Genomic DNA, 17,397 nt, shown 5'->3' with positions numbered 1-17,397 from the left:
GAATTCCACCCAAGCACTTGGAAAATGGTAAGCCAAGGTCAAAGTCTGCCCAACACTTAGATGGAAAATGGCACGGGAAAGGTGAAGCCTGCCCTCCATTTGGCATAAAACATGCAAAGTCTGCCAAGGTTAGATGCAGGTCAAGGGTATCTTCAAGTCCACCAAGGACAAACAAGGTTGGAGAAAGCAATGTCTAAGTTATCCTCGAGTCCGCCATGTATAGTGTATATGTAGCTAGCAAGGTCAAGATGGCAAACTAAAAATAATGTCCGCCCAACTATAAGGAAACATGGCCAACACACTGTGAATGTCTGCCAAGGATAAACTCAACATGGCTTGGCAAACATGAACTCCACTCTATCCATGTAAGATGGCCTAAAGATGATCAAGTTCACCTTGGTACTTGACCAATGTCCAACACAATAGCAAGTCCGCCAAGAAGGGAAGCAAAGAGAAGATGGCACAAAGTTATCCATGTCCACCCTAGCAATGCCCAAGACATAATGAAGTTTGCCTTGGCATTTGGTAAAATGTCCAACCAAAGGTGAAGTTTGCCCATGATGAAAACAAATGGCACATGACACTCCAAGTCCGCCCAAGGCTAAAATGGCTTAATCCAAGCAAAGTCCGCCCTGCATGAAGGCACATGAAGTTTGCGAAAGGGTTAGAAATGTCATGGAAACACTTAAACTCCATCATGAATAGACTTGACCAAGTTAGAAGAGTCAAGAAATTTGCCTAACACTTGGAATATTTTTCACAAATTTGTCCAACACTTAGATAAATTTATTAAAAATTTTCAAAGTCCTACCCAAGCAAGGAAAGGAATTTCCAAAGTCTGACCCAAGTGTTGGAATTTGCCAAAAAAAAAAAAAAAACATGGCTAAGTGTGGAGTTTTCCACAACAAAAGAGTCAAATTTTGACTAAGTGTTGGACATGAAACAAGAAGAATAAAGAGGGAAAGTAAAGAGGAAATGAATAATATCCTTGTCCAAGGATGGAGTCTGTCCTACTTAACACAAGCCAAATTCAGAGTTGAAGGCAAATCCACAGGCAAATTTCGTCTGAGCATAAAGATAGACAAAATCTTGGTTAAAGTTGAAAAGTCTGCATGAAGTGTTAAAAAATAAAATTGAATAGCCAAAATTTGGCTAAGTATGGGAAATACTTCATAGAGAAAATTCCAATTTCCTCCATTGTGGAAAAAGCGCAAAGGAATTCTTCTCCAAATTCAAGGCACTTGAAAGAATTTGAGGATATCAAGAAATAAAAGTCCTCAGACTTGGTGAAAATATAGGGAAGAATTTTAGACTTCCTGGGGGATTTCACCTACAATCCTACAAATATTGAAGCAATCAGGGCAACTTCTTAAAGGATTTCATTTCTTGAAGAATTAAAAAACAAGCTCCCAATCAGAATCAGATGGTGACAAGAAGAGTATTCCAAACAAATTTTCATACTTAGACAATTTCTTGACACAAATTGGAGAATTGAGAGGAATAACATCAGTCTAGTTCAAGCAGGAGGAATTTCAAAGCAATCATGAAAGAAAATTTTAATAACTTCAAGTTCGGGCATATGCTCCAAGGGGAGACTTCTAGACCTCAAAGATTCAAATGCAGGTGAGAAGAAGAAATCAAAATCTCGAAGGGAATCTAAGATCAAAGCTAGGAAGAAGCAAGCACAAAGGACAAAGTCGTCAACAAGGAAAGATGTTCTAAGGCAAGTATGTGGAAGAAGATCAAAGTGACCAAGGAGGACATCCAACATGTTGAGGTGGAACCTCATCATCTTCCAACCAACCAAATTGTTCCAAGTCAACATGTCCAAGTTCAATGAACCTGTCTTATCCACGGAAGCTTCTAGAGGGCATACACCACAATGCAATAACTTTCAATTTTTCTTGGTTTATATTTAGCAGAAGGACAAGTGTCACCAAATGTAATTTTCTCATTGGTCGAGAGGTAGTTAGTTGTAACAAACCCCGATTAGGGTTTTATTTTGTAATCTTGGTCATTGATTTGACATCAATTCTATCCATTGAATTGTAATTGAGGAGCCTATAAAATGAGCTCACCTCTCATTTGTAAAACATGGATGCATGTTGCAAAACATGTTAAGATAAGTAGATTATTGTTTATGACTACCAAAGTAATTAGTAATGCGTTGTTCAAATTGATGGTGATTACTTCTATTATTTTGGAGTTTACATGGTTCTTATCCCTCATCGTAGTTTAGATTTTATTTTATATATGTTAGATGAATGCAAGATTTGATAAGTATTGATTTATGGTGAATCTTTCACTCATACTTTTGATGAAAAAATATTTTTTGTCCATTGTGTAAAGAACTAGTCTGAGCTTACTTTGTAGATGCTTAACTTTTGTCTGGATAAATATTGTTCAATTTAATGGTAGTTATTCATGACGTGAAAATCATAAGCACATCTCTTGAAGATTGCACCCACTTTGTGTAGTTGTCCTAGCATGGTGAAGCAAAGCATGTTTATTGGTTTCACCAAGCCAATACCCATCTCTTGAATTCTTAGGGATAGATTAGAACTTCTAAACCCTTATGTCATTTTCAGTTTTCTTTCCAAGACCCAAACGAGAGAGCATTCATTGTTAAATCCATCCAAGTTCTAGCTTGTGAATGATATTTGTTGAGTGTAAGTCCCCCTTGTATTTCAGCATACATAACCAAGGAAGCTATCCAACATAAAGTCGCTCGTTAGCACATATAGACCTTGGAGTCATTGTGTGGTCTTTCTTTGCAATCTTGGCACACATAGTGATTTTGTTCAGGAGAGGGTAGAGTATCCTTGGATATTTTATTATAATGTTTGCTATATGATAAAACATACACCAACACATCATCAACTCCATCGTAATATTTGAGTACAACTCTTGAGTCGATTCCCTGCACACATAAAGAGGAAAAAGGTTGTGGATAGGGGATTTCCATAGGTCAAACCTTAATTTAGAAATTAAATTTGAAATTGAAATTATAATTGTAATGAAAATTGCGGCAAGATACTTTCCTTTTGAGGGAAAGGATAAATCTGAAATGAAATGGTTGTAATTTAAATGTATACCTTGACGAAGCTTGCTTGAATCCTCATGCAAGGGTTTTAGGATGTCTTATATAATATCTTCATAGAAGGTTGATCATGGATTCCATCTTGAATGCTTGAACTTGACTTCAGTTATTCTCCAATGCTTGATGAATGTTTGATTACTTGCTCATTTGAATTGAATTTGCTAGAGTGTAATTGAGATCAATAAACAACTTATGTTTCAAATGAGAGGCCTAGACCTCCTTTTATACTTGACTACTAAAAAATTATTTGTATTTTTAGAGTAGGCCGAGACGGGATCTAATTTCTTACTCACTTGATGTGACTATTGTGAGGACCAAATTTGGGTCTTGATTGAGAGGGCTCGGGTACCCAACACCTCGCTCCTGAGAATCAAGGCTCAGATTTGGTGTAGAGACAGGAGAGAAGGTGAAAATATGAGTTTGCAATGTGGTGTGAGTAGAATCAAATAGTCACCAGGCATTGAAAGTCAAAACACCAAGGTGAGGTCTAGGTGAGGACAAAATTGTATGCGAATACAATTTACGACACTACATTTAGCCCCCACTTTAGTGGGAGTATGAGACTAAACCCACACCCACAGTAAAGTAAAAAGTTGCTTTGAAAAACTTTCATCACGATATCAAAGAGACAAGATACACCAAGCCCCCATGGAATTTAGGATCTTACTAGTCTAATATCAAGATAATAATAGGGAAAACGCATGAAAAAGAAAGAGAGATTATGACTACATTAGCTTAATAAGATTTGCTTACAACGAGTCATGAAAAAGAAAAATACCAAATTACAAAGCAAAAGGCTTAGTTTGCATAGTAACCAATGTATAAAAAACACACCATGGTGTGTGCATAAAGTGTAACTTTGAGCGGAGTGTATTCCCCCATGTTAAAGTGATTGCATATGCCTTATCAGTAGCAATTGCTTTAAGGTACCATGCATCTAAAAGACAAGCATGTTATCGCAATGAGATGTTCCTAGTGAAGGACAAACCAAAGGATAATGGTAAGAAAACATATCAAAAAACACATAAGGGGTCCACTAACTCTAGTGTCAGAATGCTCTTGTCATAAATAATGTATATCAAAAATATTTATATTGAATTGACCTCATCCCCAAAGGTAATGCAAAACTACAAACATAAAGGAAGAAGAGCACGAGAGATAACAAACAAATATCTTTTTGAGTCAACATGGAAGAAACTAAAAAGAAGATCTCAACACTTTGCATTATCCTCAAATAGACAACACAAGGCACATTTATGAACAATAGCACATGCACGACATAACATAGATACAACATATAGAAGAATTGAGATACAAATAGAGGAATGCCATGACATATTTACTCTTCATTACCTTGCACCAATAGAGTAACAAGGGTTATCCAAAGAGAACCTATCATAACACAAAAACATGTCAACCAACAAATCATGAGGGAAGCACATTACGAACAAGCAAACACACAAAAGAGAATCCAACACGAATGAACCTAGTCAAACAAATCATCCATCTATGAATCTTGCTTCACATCATCTAGAGATGGTGGAAAAGATGCTTGATGAGCCACTTCAAGCACAATAGATGAAGCTACTGTAAGTTCCAAACAAGGACCATGCTCTAAGGATGAGTTGCTTTGTTTGTTATTAGGAGCTAGGATTAATGCTTTTGAAAAATGTGAAGATAAACTCGTGATTAATTTCAACAAGATCATACATATCATTTGAATCACTAGAATCAACACTATTAGCATGAATGAAATTATCATCATTCATATCATCATTTAGATTAATAAAAATAAGATCTTTAACATGAAAATAAGTCGAATCATCATTTTTCTTAATAATTTTTAATTTAGTCGATTTGAGTTGAACTTCCTCACTAGGGTTAGGCGAAAGTTGGACAAATGGGACCAAGTCAACATATGTGTTTTTAGGGAGGAAATGGTTTGGGAAGCAATCTTGTGAGCCTTAGCATGATATCTTCATCGATGTTCTCTCACATAATGATTCCTTTTAGTTTTAGTTGAGGCTTGCGAAGGTCGAGGATCAATATGTTGGAATCACCGCTGCCGTTACACCAAAAGCTCAAGTTGTCAGTGAACAAGAGAGCGGCTAGAGACAAGGATCTAAGAGAGGCGAGAGGAAGCCATGTTGCAACCCCAAGGAGGTGCTGACCACCAAGTCAACAATCCCCCCCTCAGCACCGACAGAGTGTTCCGCACTGACGGAATGAAGGGGATCTCCTAGGATTCGAACCCGTAACCCAATTCTCTGATACCATTTGTTGGAATCACCGTTGTCGTTACACCAAAAGCTCGAGCTATCAGTGAATGAGAGAGCAGCCATAGACAAGGATCCATGGGAGGCTGGAGGAAGCCATGTCGCAAACCCTAAGGAGGTGCTGACCACCAAGTCAACACAATATGCATAGTCTTCTTTTCTTCCATTATAGGATACTGGATGCCAAGCGCTTTCCTTTGTAGGATGTAGGAGGTGGGGCTGAGGCATATATAGGATGAATAAAAGGAGTAGGAGGAATTCCAGGTCAGTTATGAGGAGGACAAATATCCATGTGTGTAGGGTCTCTAGGTTTACTCAAGACCATTATCATCTCATTTTTTTAATTTTTGATAAGATAAAAAAAGGATGCCATTTTGAGGCTCAAGAGGCTCAATTTGTTTAGGTCAAAAGTAATCAAGAGTAAAATTTCCATGCTTTGTTATGGGTTGGTAAAGGATATGATTGGGTGAAAGTATAGTGTTGTGTCGCACTTTAGGCTAAGTGCGATCACATTAAAAATCCTACTCGGTCGAGTCTGCATGGTGCCACATGGTGCTTACATGGAGGACGGGTGGCGGGGTATACTCGGCTCGATCGAGTCCTGACGACTACACTTAGCCCCCCATAATGCTATTTCACATTAAAATATGAGGGAAAGGGTGCTCGCAGACGGTCCCGCCACTTGGGGGACTCGGCCGAGGCTGCCTATGTGGCATCCCACATGACAACCTACTCAACAAACCCCCCCAACTTGTAGAACTTTCAAGTTCTGCTAAGAATTAGACCATTAATTTAATTTTAAAAAATAACTAACTAAAAATACCCTTTTCGAGAGCTCGCAGTGAGGAACGTTGACATATGATTTTTATATATTTTCAATTAGAATTAGTATATTAAAATTACAAAATACTATAGGTAGGTATATTAACATTCGAGAAGACTTTGATTCGGAAAAAAAATTAGTAAATCATATCAGATTTTTTTTAAAATTATATATAACATTGGAGGAGAGAGTCCTCTTCAAGAATATATAATTTGTTTTGGGATTGCTATAGTTTTGATAGGGGAAATTTGGTGGGAGACGAAAACTGTCGATTTCAGGAAAGTTCGACTTTGAATTGTTATAACGGTGAAAATATACATTGAAATCAGATTTTTTTTTCTGCACTGGCTATGGATGTCATCTAAAACATATTTCAAAATCAGAGGAAAACAAGACTATTTACATATAGTTTTCTGGTGGGAAGTGAAACCCTTGATTTGAAGTATTTTTCAATAATTGAAAAATTAACTTTAATAATAATAAAAACATATCAATTCTTGTTCAATTTTTTTTTAAAAAATAATAGGCATAAACTTCATCCAGTTTTACACATTTCATCAATTTACATCATCTTCAAATACCAAATAGAAATATCAATTTTGTGCCATGGAAGTTGAACTGTTTTGTTATTGTTAGCCTTTTCCTTTATAAAAGTGAGACACAAGTTTGTACTTTTACCCGATTAATTGTTATAATAGTTTCATTATGAGGGAATTTAAAACATTTATGAATTATACAAGTGATTAATTTCATGGAAGAGAACCAACGATGTCCCAAATTCACACAAAATTGATCTTATGTAGGAATAATAGCAAATGTGAAATCTAAGAATTTATACCAACCTCAACAAGAAGGGTGATAAATCTAATAGTAGGGCAAGAGAAAACATCATACACCTTAACCATAACATAAGATTTATCATATGTTACTTGATGCAATTATTGAGTATAAAGATGTTCTTCGATTATCACATTCACCATACACACTATTCTTCACTTGATGTTGTCATGGTTATCACTTGAATGTTTATGTTGTCATTTATCTTGATGATACTTGATGCAATTATTTAAGTATAAAGAATGTGTCAATGCAAAGAGAGTAGTCTTTCATCTTGTCTTCACCATGTGTTGGTAAAGAAGACCTAGAATGTCCAAGTCCTAAGGTGGTGGAAGAGGATGCACACTAAATGAAGGTGGTTGAATATTATTCTTCCAAACAAGTTCTTTTAGCTCATCAATCTGCCTTGCATAACATTGATGCCCATCATGTACTTGCTTGGTTTAATAAGCACACATAGGCTTGCCCTTCCTAGACGAAGACGTCTTGGAAGAGGTGGAAGAATATGAATCATGTCCATGTGACTTTGAAGCTGGAGGAGTAGATTGTGTACCTTTCTTCTTTTGCTACTGTTTTTGTTTCCCTATAGAGGTAGGAGTCTGAGCAACTAAGACACGAGATTTGGAACTAGAAATTGAATCAAGTTGTGATAGCTTGGCCTAATCCCATGTCAAGTGCTTGCAAAACACCTCAAACAAAGTCATAGCGAATGCAGTACCCAAAGCATCCATGGTGAAATGGAATAATGAAGTAAAGAACTGAAGTTGGCTTCAAAGCTTGGACAAAATCAAGAAGATGCACTCCTTGTCAATCATATGCCTTCCATAACCTTATAACTATGATCTAATGAATTTGAGCTTCTCCAAAAATTCCTCAATGGAAGGAAATGAATCAGGTGTCAATGATGTCAAATTTGTATCAAGCTAAAGTGCATGAAACCCATTAATACCCCCAAAAAATTTCTCAAATTTGATCCACATAGCCCTAAGAGTAGTGGAAGAATCAATACAGAACTAGAGATTGTCTGAAACATGTAAGCCAAACAACCCATATCCTTATTTTTCTCATCCCTGTGCTAAATGATCTCAAACTCACTAGTCAAGTTGGGTTGGGTCTCATCTAAAAAAGACCATAAACCCTTAGATCCAAGTGATTTGGTCATTGTAGTCTTCTAGATATGATAGTTATGAGAGGTGAGTTTAGAAGGATCCACCATTAGGCTAGGGTTAGATCAATATAAGAATCTTAAAGATGATGATTCTACCCCCCACGACAAGAAAAAAAACCCTTTTGCACTTGTATAAGCTAAGAAATCACAAAATCGAGAAATGAAAAAAACTATCACTAAGGAGCTAATGAATATTCTAAAAATATTAACTACAAATTTGGATAGAGGACTTTCAGAACTTTTTGACGATGTGTAGAAGTCGAAAAATGGAGTCTGTTTGCTCAAGTTATGGCTCTAGAAGCAAAAAGATGAAGACTGACTTAAGAGGCTTGGTACAAAAAATTGATGCAGTATACAAAAAACTACTACCAGATTTAGATTGGCGCTATAACCAATTTTTTGACAATATCTCATTTTCCTAATTTTGACTCCATATGACGAAGTTATGGACACAAAACCACAAGGAGGTCTTTAAGGTTTGGAAGCCAAAAATAGAAGAACACTGAATAATTTAGATGAACACCCATTTCAGTGAGAATATGCCAAAACAAAAAAAGTTGACTTGTTGATATCGGCATGGGTACTCTTGTGCAATAGGAGGTACGTATTGCAACCTTTGGCTTTCTAAAACAAATTTTAGCCCTTTAAAAAAATGCAATTTATTTTAAAGTTTTTGAAAAATTTTAAGAATTTTTTTTCAAACCATTTTTTAAGCACTTGGAAAAAAATTTGTCCTCTCTGCATGATAAAAATCACACTTGTGTATTAATGGAGTCATGGTACAATCATGTATTCATACATATTTGCCTTGTAATGAATGCCCCCACTTTTTTTTGCCTTAAATTTCATTGTCTCCAATTTTAGGGTTTAGAAAGGCAATTCCAAGGTTCTTGATCGCTTTGAGCGCGCAACAAAGAGGTCAATTTTACCCCAAAGTGCTTGTATTTTTTAGCTACCCCTAGATTTTGCCTCAATTTTTGTGCCATTATCCGATTAGACCAATTTTATCAACTACTCGACTGTTGATGAAATGACAATCGATCTTAGGCCTTTTTGATGTCGTGGACACAATGTCAACCTCCGTTTAAGCCCAATGTGAACAAAATATTTACCCTAGGTTGGATCCTTGAAGCATGTACACAAGAAATTGACAAAAAAGCTTTGATGTCATGTAGGAGCTGGCAATCAACCACAAGAGCCAGGAATCATTTGCAAGCAAAACACGTATCACATAAAAGATATCAAATAAAGTTTGTATGATCTATAACAACTGGAGAATTATGTATTATTGCATAAACAATATTGGAAATTCAATCATAATGAATGAATGAATGAATCCTTATGAAGGATGAATGGAACCCTAGGAGCAAACCCTAATGCTAAAATTAGGAGAACTAAAGCAATGCAAAGTAGGATCTAAATTAAGCTCAACTACATCTATAACTAATGTTAGAAAAGCAAACTCTGGATAATAAAAATCACCTAAGTTTAGCTTAAGTGAAATCACAATTAGAGGACCTAATAAATAAATAATTAGATAAATTTTGTGATAATTACTCCAACAAAAACCCTCCAAACCCCATAGACAAGGTATAAGCCCTTATTACCCTAAAGATTATTTGTGTTGTGAGCATCATAAGTGATGTTTTCCTTTATGCTAAAAATATAGGTCAAAAGGAAAGCTAGTTAACAAAAGGATTAACATAGTTAGTATGAAGAACACCCCAAGAACCAGAGCACCAAAAGAACCACACCAATAGGAATCAGTAATCTAGAGAGGCCTTGTAATTAGCATTTACAAAATCACCAAAGGTTTTGCTCGAATTGCATGTAGAGTGGTTGTGATTACTTATAGAATTAAACTTGGTATTGTTCTAATTAGAAGTAGATTTGGCCAAAAATTAGTAACCTAATTCTCTTTCCTTTCATTATGGCTCCACTTAATAACATTGAAAACATGAATGCGAATGTCGATGTATTTATTACAATCATTTAGTTGTCATTGATATATGTGGGAGGAAGCTTTTTTTTTCAAAAGGTAAACCAAAATTTTAGTTAGATTTCAAAATAATATGAGAACTTTTAAAAGAGTTTAATAGAATCTGTTAGTGTAGGTTTTTTATTTTCCTTATGTTAGGGGGTGTTTATTTTTCCTACACATATATTATTTAAGCTTGCTTAGGTCAATAGGAGTGGTTTATATGAGGACACGTGGCGAAATACTTCAGCTACATGTGTAACTCTCCACCTCACATGGGTAATTGAGTTACACACCCTCTTTTGGCTTGTTGTGCCACCTCTCATTACCACTATTTTGTCATTTCCTAAGTGGGTTATAGGGTAGTTGGGTTTCTCACCCTCTTTTGGCCTTATGTGCCAACTTTCTCAACTCCTTTCATGTCTTCTTGTAAGGAGGTTATGCCCCATGTTTTGACATTTACCAAGAAGGTAAAACCTCCCACTTTTTATGGGTTATAGGAGTGAATGCACCCCTTAGATGTATATGCTTATAATTTTCTATATAATAAGCATTGTACTCCCACCTTCACTAGTTAAGTGATAGCTCGGTGAGAGTCTTCTCCAAATTCTCTTTTGTCTCTATTTTTTCTCTCATATCAGAATTATCTTCATTCATCTATTTTGATCTTCGATCATTTGTTTCTTGGGGAGTTGCATGTGATCTATGACCGACATCAGAACCTAGCTCGGTTTTCGGTTCTTGTAGAATCTAACATGGCATCAGAGCCACGTTGTCTGGTATAGCTCATTATTTTTTCTGTTTTATTTGAGAGATTTTAGACTTTTAGATAGCTAATATTTTCCTTAAAAACCCAAATATGCTCTTCTCCTACATTCTGTGTGACCTGGAGAATCAGAACAATTTAAAGGAAAATAGCTTCTAGTTAAATCTGGTTTATATGTATGTGTTCTTGTAAGATCTGGGTGATTGCAGCTTTTTGGTAATATTGGAAGCTTAATAAGTATTTCCAGAGTGTCCAGCAGGCTTGAGAAAGTCAAAGGTGACTTTTACTTCACCAAAATCAGAGTTTGGAGGACACAATAAAAAAATCAGAGTAAAATCTTTTTATTGGAGTTGTTTTCATTTCAGCTTTAGTGTTCCAACTTTTGTTCATTTTCAAAACAAAAAAAACAATTTCTAGGTTTTCTTCCTAGCACCGAAAAACTTCTAGGTTTCTAATGGTGTTCCTAGAAAATTAATATTTTTTTATAGAAATCGAGCTTGAATAGGGCCTAAGTTGTTTTTCTAGCAAGCAAATTCTTCAACCTTTCTTAAAAGTTGCATAACATTTTCCTCAAGTGTCAGATTTTTGCAAATGAATACTTGACAGAAAGTTGGAAATGAGCACTCTCCATTATTGCATGTCAAATTGAAAAATTCTTCCCTTTTCTATTAGATATTGCAGGTTGTATCCATTGCTTCTGTTCTCTTTAACTAATCATATCTTTCCCTCACAACTTTGGTTTTCAAAAACTAATAGTTTTTAGAAAGGTATTGAGATGAATTAAGCAGCTATAGGGCTAATTTTTTCGAGATCTTGTCTCAAATTATTTGTATTGAAATCTATTTTTTGGCCATTGGAGCCTTAAAATAATCGTAATCTGATAAAAAGCCTTGTAAATGCACTAATTATAAAGTGCCAACCTTGTAATATTTGTTGTGGGGGGGTGATTTCTGACACTAGTGGAAAGGGGGGTGTCTCTTGTGTCTTCTTTCTTGCACTTTTCTTGATTCTTTGCAATCTTCTTTTCTGCTATCACGGATGCATCTACAGTTCCACTTTTAATACCGCATAATTACTTTGAATGGAAATCTAAGATGATAATATATCTGAAAAGACATGGATATCATCGTGTTACTATGGGACTTGAAACTAAACCTCAAGATGTTGCATAAAAGATTAAATGGTTTAATAAATGTGATGAAGCTTTTGGTACTCTATGTATGCCAGTATCTCCTAACCTTATTTTTCACATTGAATCTACCACTACACCAAATGAGTGTGGACCACTTTAGAAAACCTCTTTAGTAAGCAGGATGAGCTAAGAGGCCATCAGTTGGAGAATGAACTTGTAGGGTTGAATCCAACCAATTTTGATACTATACAAGACTTCTTCACTAAACTTAAGTCTGTAAGATTGTAGTTGGAACAATGTGGAACTAAGAAAGATGATAAGCAACTGATCTTGAGTATTCTTTCTAAGCTTGGTCCCAACTATTCAATGTTTGTTTCTACATTCTATGCTACAAAATGTGCCCTAGGTACCACATTCAAAATACCTTCTCTAGATGAATTTATTGCAGAGCACACTAGGGAGCAAGACAAATTGGTTCAAATGCGTACAATAAAACCCTCTAAGTCACATGCCTTAGTTGTAAATCAAGGCACAAAAGAATAGAAAGGGTCTAGTAAGCAAGATAAGAAACAAAAGAACCGAGGAGAGAAGAAAAAAGATAAAAAAACTGCTACTTGAAAAGCAGATAATCAAACCTCTTGATCAAAAGGTGAACAACCTAAGAAGGAGAAGGTCAGGTGTTCTTATTGTAAGAGGTTTGGTCATGATGCGCATAAGTGTTTAAAGAAACAAATTGATCACCTTTCAAATCTTCTTGAAAAGAATAATATCAAGGTGCTTGATTTAGTCAAACAGAGTTCATTAGAAGGATCTTCTAAGGACACATATAAGAGTAAAGGGAAAGGAAAGGGTAAGGTCCTAGTTGTTGTTGCTTCACAACCCAATTCTTGGATAATTGACTTGGGTGCTTCACATCACATGGCTTCTTCAGAAGATGATTTCACCTCTTTAGAGCCATGTTCTATGCCTTCCATACTAATGGGTGATGACACTCCCGTTGAAGTGCATGGGAGAGGGTCTATTGATGTGGGTGAAGGAACATTTAAGGATCTCCTTTGTGTTCCATCTTTATCAACTAATCTCCTATCTGTTTATCAGATCACTCACACTAGTTCTGGCAAGTGAGTTGAGTTCACACCAGATACAATGGTAATCAGTGAAATGTATAATGGGTCTACTGTTGTTGTGGGAAAAACAGATCATCAATCTAGATTATATTAGTTTTCTCACTTTGTTCCTGACTCTCCTTCGACGGTTTTACTCACTCATGCAGATGAGGTGAGTTGTTTGTGGCATCAATGATTTGGCCACTTGAACTACCATTACTTGCAACAACTCAGTCTACAGGACATGGTTTCAAGGTTGCCTTCTATTTGATTTTCTGATGGAGTTTGCCAGGGATGTATTCTTGGTAAGCATCCCGAGGAGAAGTATGATAAAGGCAAAGCATGGAGAGCTACACAACTAGTGGATTTGGTACATAGTGGCTTGGTAGGACCATTTCCACAACCATCTTTCAATAGGGCTAGATATGTCTTGACATTTATTTATGACTTTTTTCAGATTTACATGGGTTTACTTTCTCAAACAAAAGTCTAAGGTATTTGAGAATTTTGTAGATTTCAAAGCTTTTGCAGAGAAACAATCTGGGAAGTTCATCAAGATCCCGTGTACAGATAATGGGAGTGAATATGTTAATAATAAGTTTGAACAATTTTGTGCTTCAGAAGGTATCAACATGCAGCACACAATTCCATACAATCCTCAACAAAATGGTGTCGCAGAACGCTGCCAGAATAGGTCTTTGAAGGATACGGTAAATTGTATGATTCACTCCAAGTCTTTAGCACCTCGATATTGGGCAAAGGCCATCAACTATGCATGTTACATCCAGAACTAAGTTCCTCACAAAGTTGTGAAGGGGGTAACTCCTTTTCAAGCTTGGACTAGTCAAAAACCTACAGTTAAGCACTTCAGAGTGTTTGGTTCTCTTGCACGGACCCACATTCTAGCAGAGAAACGCAAGGCTATGGATCTGCAGAGTAAGCCTTGTGTATTTGTTGGGTATCCAGATGATGTCAAAGGTTATAGACTTCTCCATCCCTCTACACATGAGTTGTTCATTGAGAGGAGTGTTCATTTTGGGGAAAGTTCTTCTAGTTCTTCTCGTACCACTTCTCCATCAAATATCACATTGGAGACATTGCCTCATGATGACAGTTCTTTTGAGGATACTAATCCTCCTAATCCTGATGAGGAATCTTCTTCCTCCACTTCAGATGGTGACAGTGATGATGAGGATTTGCATTCTTCTCATTTTCATCATTATGAAGTTGATGATTCTCCCCCAGACTCTCCAGCTTCAGTGCCTCTTTGGGCTCGACAAACATTTGAGTCAGCATGAGATTGGCTTGGTGATCCATTAGATACTAGAAGAACTAGGTCGCAATTTCAACAGGCTCCACATCTCTTCATTGCTTCAGCTTTTGATCCACAGTCTTTTCGAGAAGCTTCAGGTGTTCCTGAGTGGGATGCTGCAATGCAAGAAGAGTTCAACTCCTTGGAAAGTAATCACACATGGGATTTAGTTCCTCTTCCTAAGGGAAATAAACTTGTTCGATGCAAGTGGATCTATCAAACAAAATTTGCAGCAGATGGGTGGGTTGATAATTATAAGGCTCGCTTGGTAGCATAAGGTTTTTCCCAAGTTCCAGGGGTTGATTACACTGAGACTTTTGCTCTAGTTGCTAAGATGAATTCCATTCGACTTGTCCTTGCTATAGCTGCATCTCATCATTGGGAAGTTGATCAGATGGATGTGAAGAGTGTGTTTCTTCATGGTGATCTTTAGGAGGAAATCTACATGGAGCAGCCACAGGGGTTTGTTTAGGATCCTTCACTTGTGTGTCGACTTTGAAAGTCTCTCTATGGCCTCGAACAGGCTCCTCGAGCTTGGTATGCCAAGATGGACTCATTCATTTTGATGGTTAGTTTCACTCGGTGCCATTCTGATCCGAACGTCTACATTCTGCAACAGGATGATACTCTCACATTTCCAGTTCTCTATGTTGATGACTTGTTGATCACGAGGAGTCACTCATCCACCATTAAGGCAGTGAAAACTACTCTACATGATAGATTTATGATGTCAGACTTGGGTCTTCTACATTACTTCTTAGGGATTGAGATCACTCAGTCTTCTTCAGGTATCTTCCTTGGACAACCCGAGTATGCACTTGATATGCTCTCCAGATTTTGCATGGTTGATTGTAAGCCTACACCTACTCCATTTTTGATAGGGGTCAAACTTGAGGCTAAGTTCTCTTCACCCTTAGTTGATGGCACTTTATACCGACAACTTGTTGGGAGCCTCATCTACTTGACTCATACAAAACCCAACATTACATACGTTGTGGGCATGGTCTCTAGATTCATGCAGGAGCCACATGAGTCGCATTGGAAAGCAACTAAGCAGATTCTCCACTACATTTAGGGTACTCACGATTATGGAATTCAGTATGCAACAGGCATGGATATTGACTTGGTGGGATATACAGATTCAGATTGGGCAGGTGATTCTCAGGATCACAAGTCCACTTCAGGGTATTGCTTCTCACTTAGTTTTGGTCTAGTTTGTCGGTCGAGCAAGAAGTAGTCTGCAATTGCTCTTTCATCAACAAAGGGTGAGTATCGAGGGGCAGTTAATGCCACCACTGAGGTTATTTGGCTTCAGAATATTCTCACTGAATTTGGTATTCTAGTCAAGAAGCCTACTATCATATTTTGTGATAATCAAAGTGCTATACAAATCTCGAGAAATCCAGTTCATCACCAGAGGACGAAACACATTGAGATACATATGCATTACATTCGGGAGCTGATTCGGGAAGGCATCATTGATCTTAAGTATTGTTCTACATCGGAGCAGACTGCGGACATCTTCACCAAACCCTTCACTGAAAGCAAGTTCCTTCATTTGTGATCTTTGCTTGGGATGCAACAAGTGTCTACTTTAGGAGGGGCTTCTTAGTCCTTCATTCTTTCTCTCTCTATTTAAGCGGGGGGGGGGGGGGGGGGGGTATTCCTCTTATGGGGGGGCTTATTATTTTTTTGGGGGGGGATATCTATGTACATGGGTACCTAACATGGCCTCATTTGTCAGGACCCATCTTTTCACCCACCTAAGCTACGCTTAAGGTGGGGGTGTTAGTGAAGGTTTTTTATTTTCCCTATGTTAGGGGGTATTTATTTTTCCTACACATATATTATTTAAGCTTGCTTAGGTTAATAGGAGTGGTTTATATTGGGACACGCGGTGAAATACTTCAACTACATGTGTAACTCTCTACCTCACATGGGTAGTTGAGTTACACACCCTCTTTTGGCTTGTTGTGCCACCTCTCATAACCATTATTTTGTCATTTCCTAAGTGGGTTATGGGGTAGTTGGGTTTCTTGCCCTCTTTTGGTCTTATGTGCCAACTTTCTCAACTCCTTTCCTATCTTCTTGTAAGGAGGTTATGCCACATGTTTTGGCATTTACCAAGAAGGTAAAACCTCCCACTTTTTATGGGTTATAGGAGTCAATGCACCCCTTGGATGTATATGCTTATATATTTTTATACAATAAGCACTATACTCTCACCTTCACTAGTTCAGTGATAGGTCGGTGAGAGTCTTCTCCAAATTCTCTTTTGTCTCTATTTTTTCTCTCATATCAGAATTATCTTCATTCAACTATTTTGATCTTCAATCATCTGTTGCTTGGGGAGTTCAAGTGATCTTTGACCAACATCAGATCCTAGCTCGATTCTCGTAGAATCTAGCAGAATCAACAAAGAAAAACCACATCATTCAATTTTACCAAAGAGAAACCAAAGGCTATATGTTTAGTTGACCCTTTCTAACAGGGCAATAGAAACCTCCATAATATCTAAATTAAACTTTCTCCAAAGTAAAGTTGCCACCAGAGACTTAATAGACTAATTTCCTATGACTAAGTTCTTCTCAAAGGTGTCTTCTCATAGTAGGGCTGCCAGTTTTCCTATACAAGATAAATATTTGTGATTTTTTATAGATTACGTGAGTGTAGAATAATGAAACAAAATAGAAAACATGAGAGGAAATGAAAGATGTTTATAACTCCAAGAGGTTAAAATTTTTGAGAATGTTTGTTGGAATGTGTTCTAGTCTAAAATGTTGGTAGCATAGGATAAATCACACAACAACGTGTAGAAGGAAAAGGTGCTTTAAAAGAAAAATATCAATTTGCTTTCAAATAGCTGTCAATAAAAAAAAAAACAATTAAAAAATCATTA

Source organism: Cryptomeria japonica, chromosome 3 (genome assembly GCF_030272615.1).
Source record: "Cryptomeria japonica chromosome 3, Sugi_1.0, whole genome shotgun sequence".
Classification (NCBI taxonomy): Eukaryota; Viridiplantae; Streptophyta; class Pinopsida; order Cupressales; family Cupressaceae; genus Cryptomeria; species Cryptomeria japonica.
The sequence above is the reverse complement of the archived record's forward strand: the minus strand, read 5'-3'. Positions refer to the sequence as shown.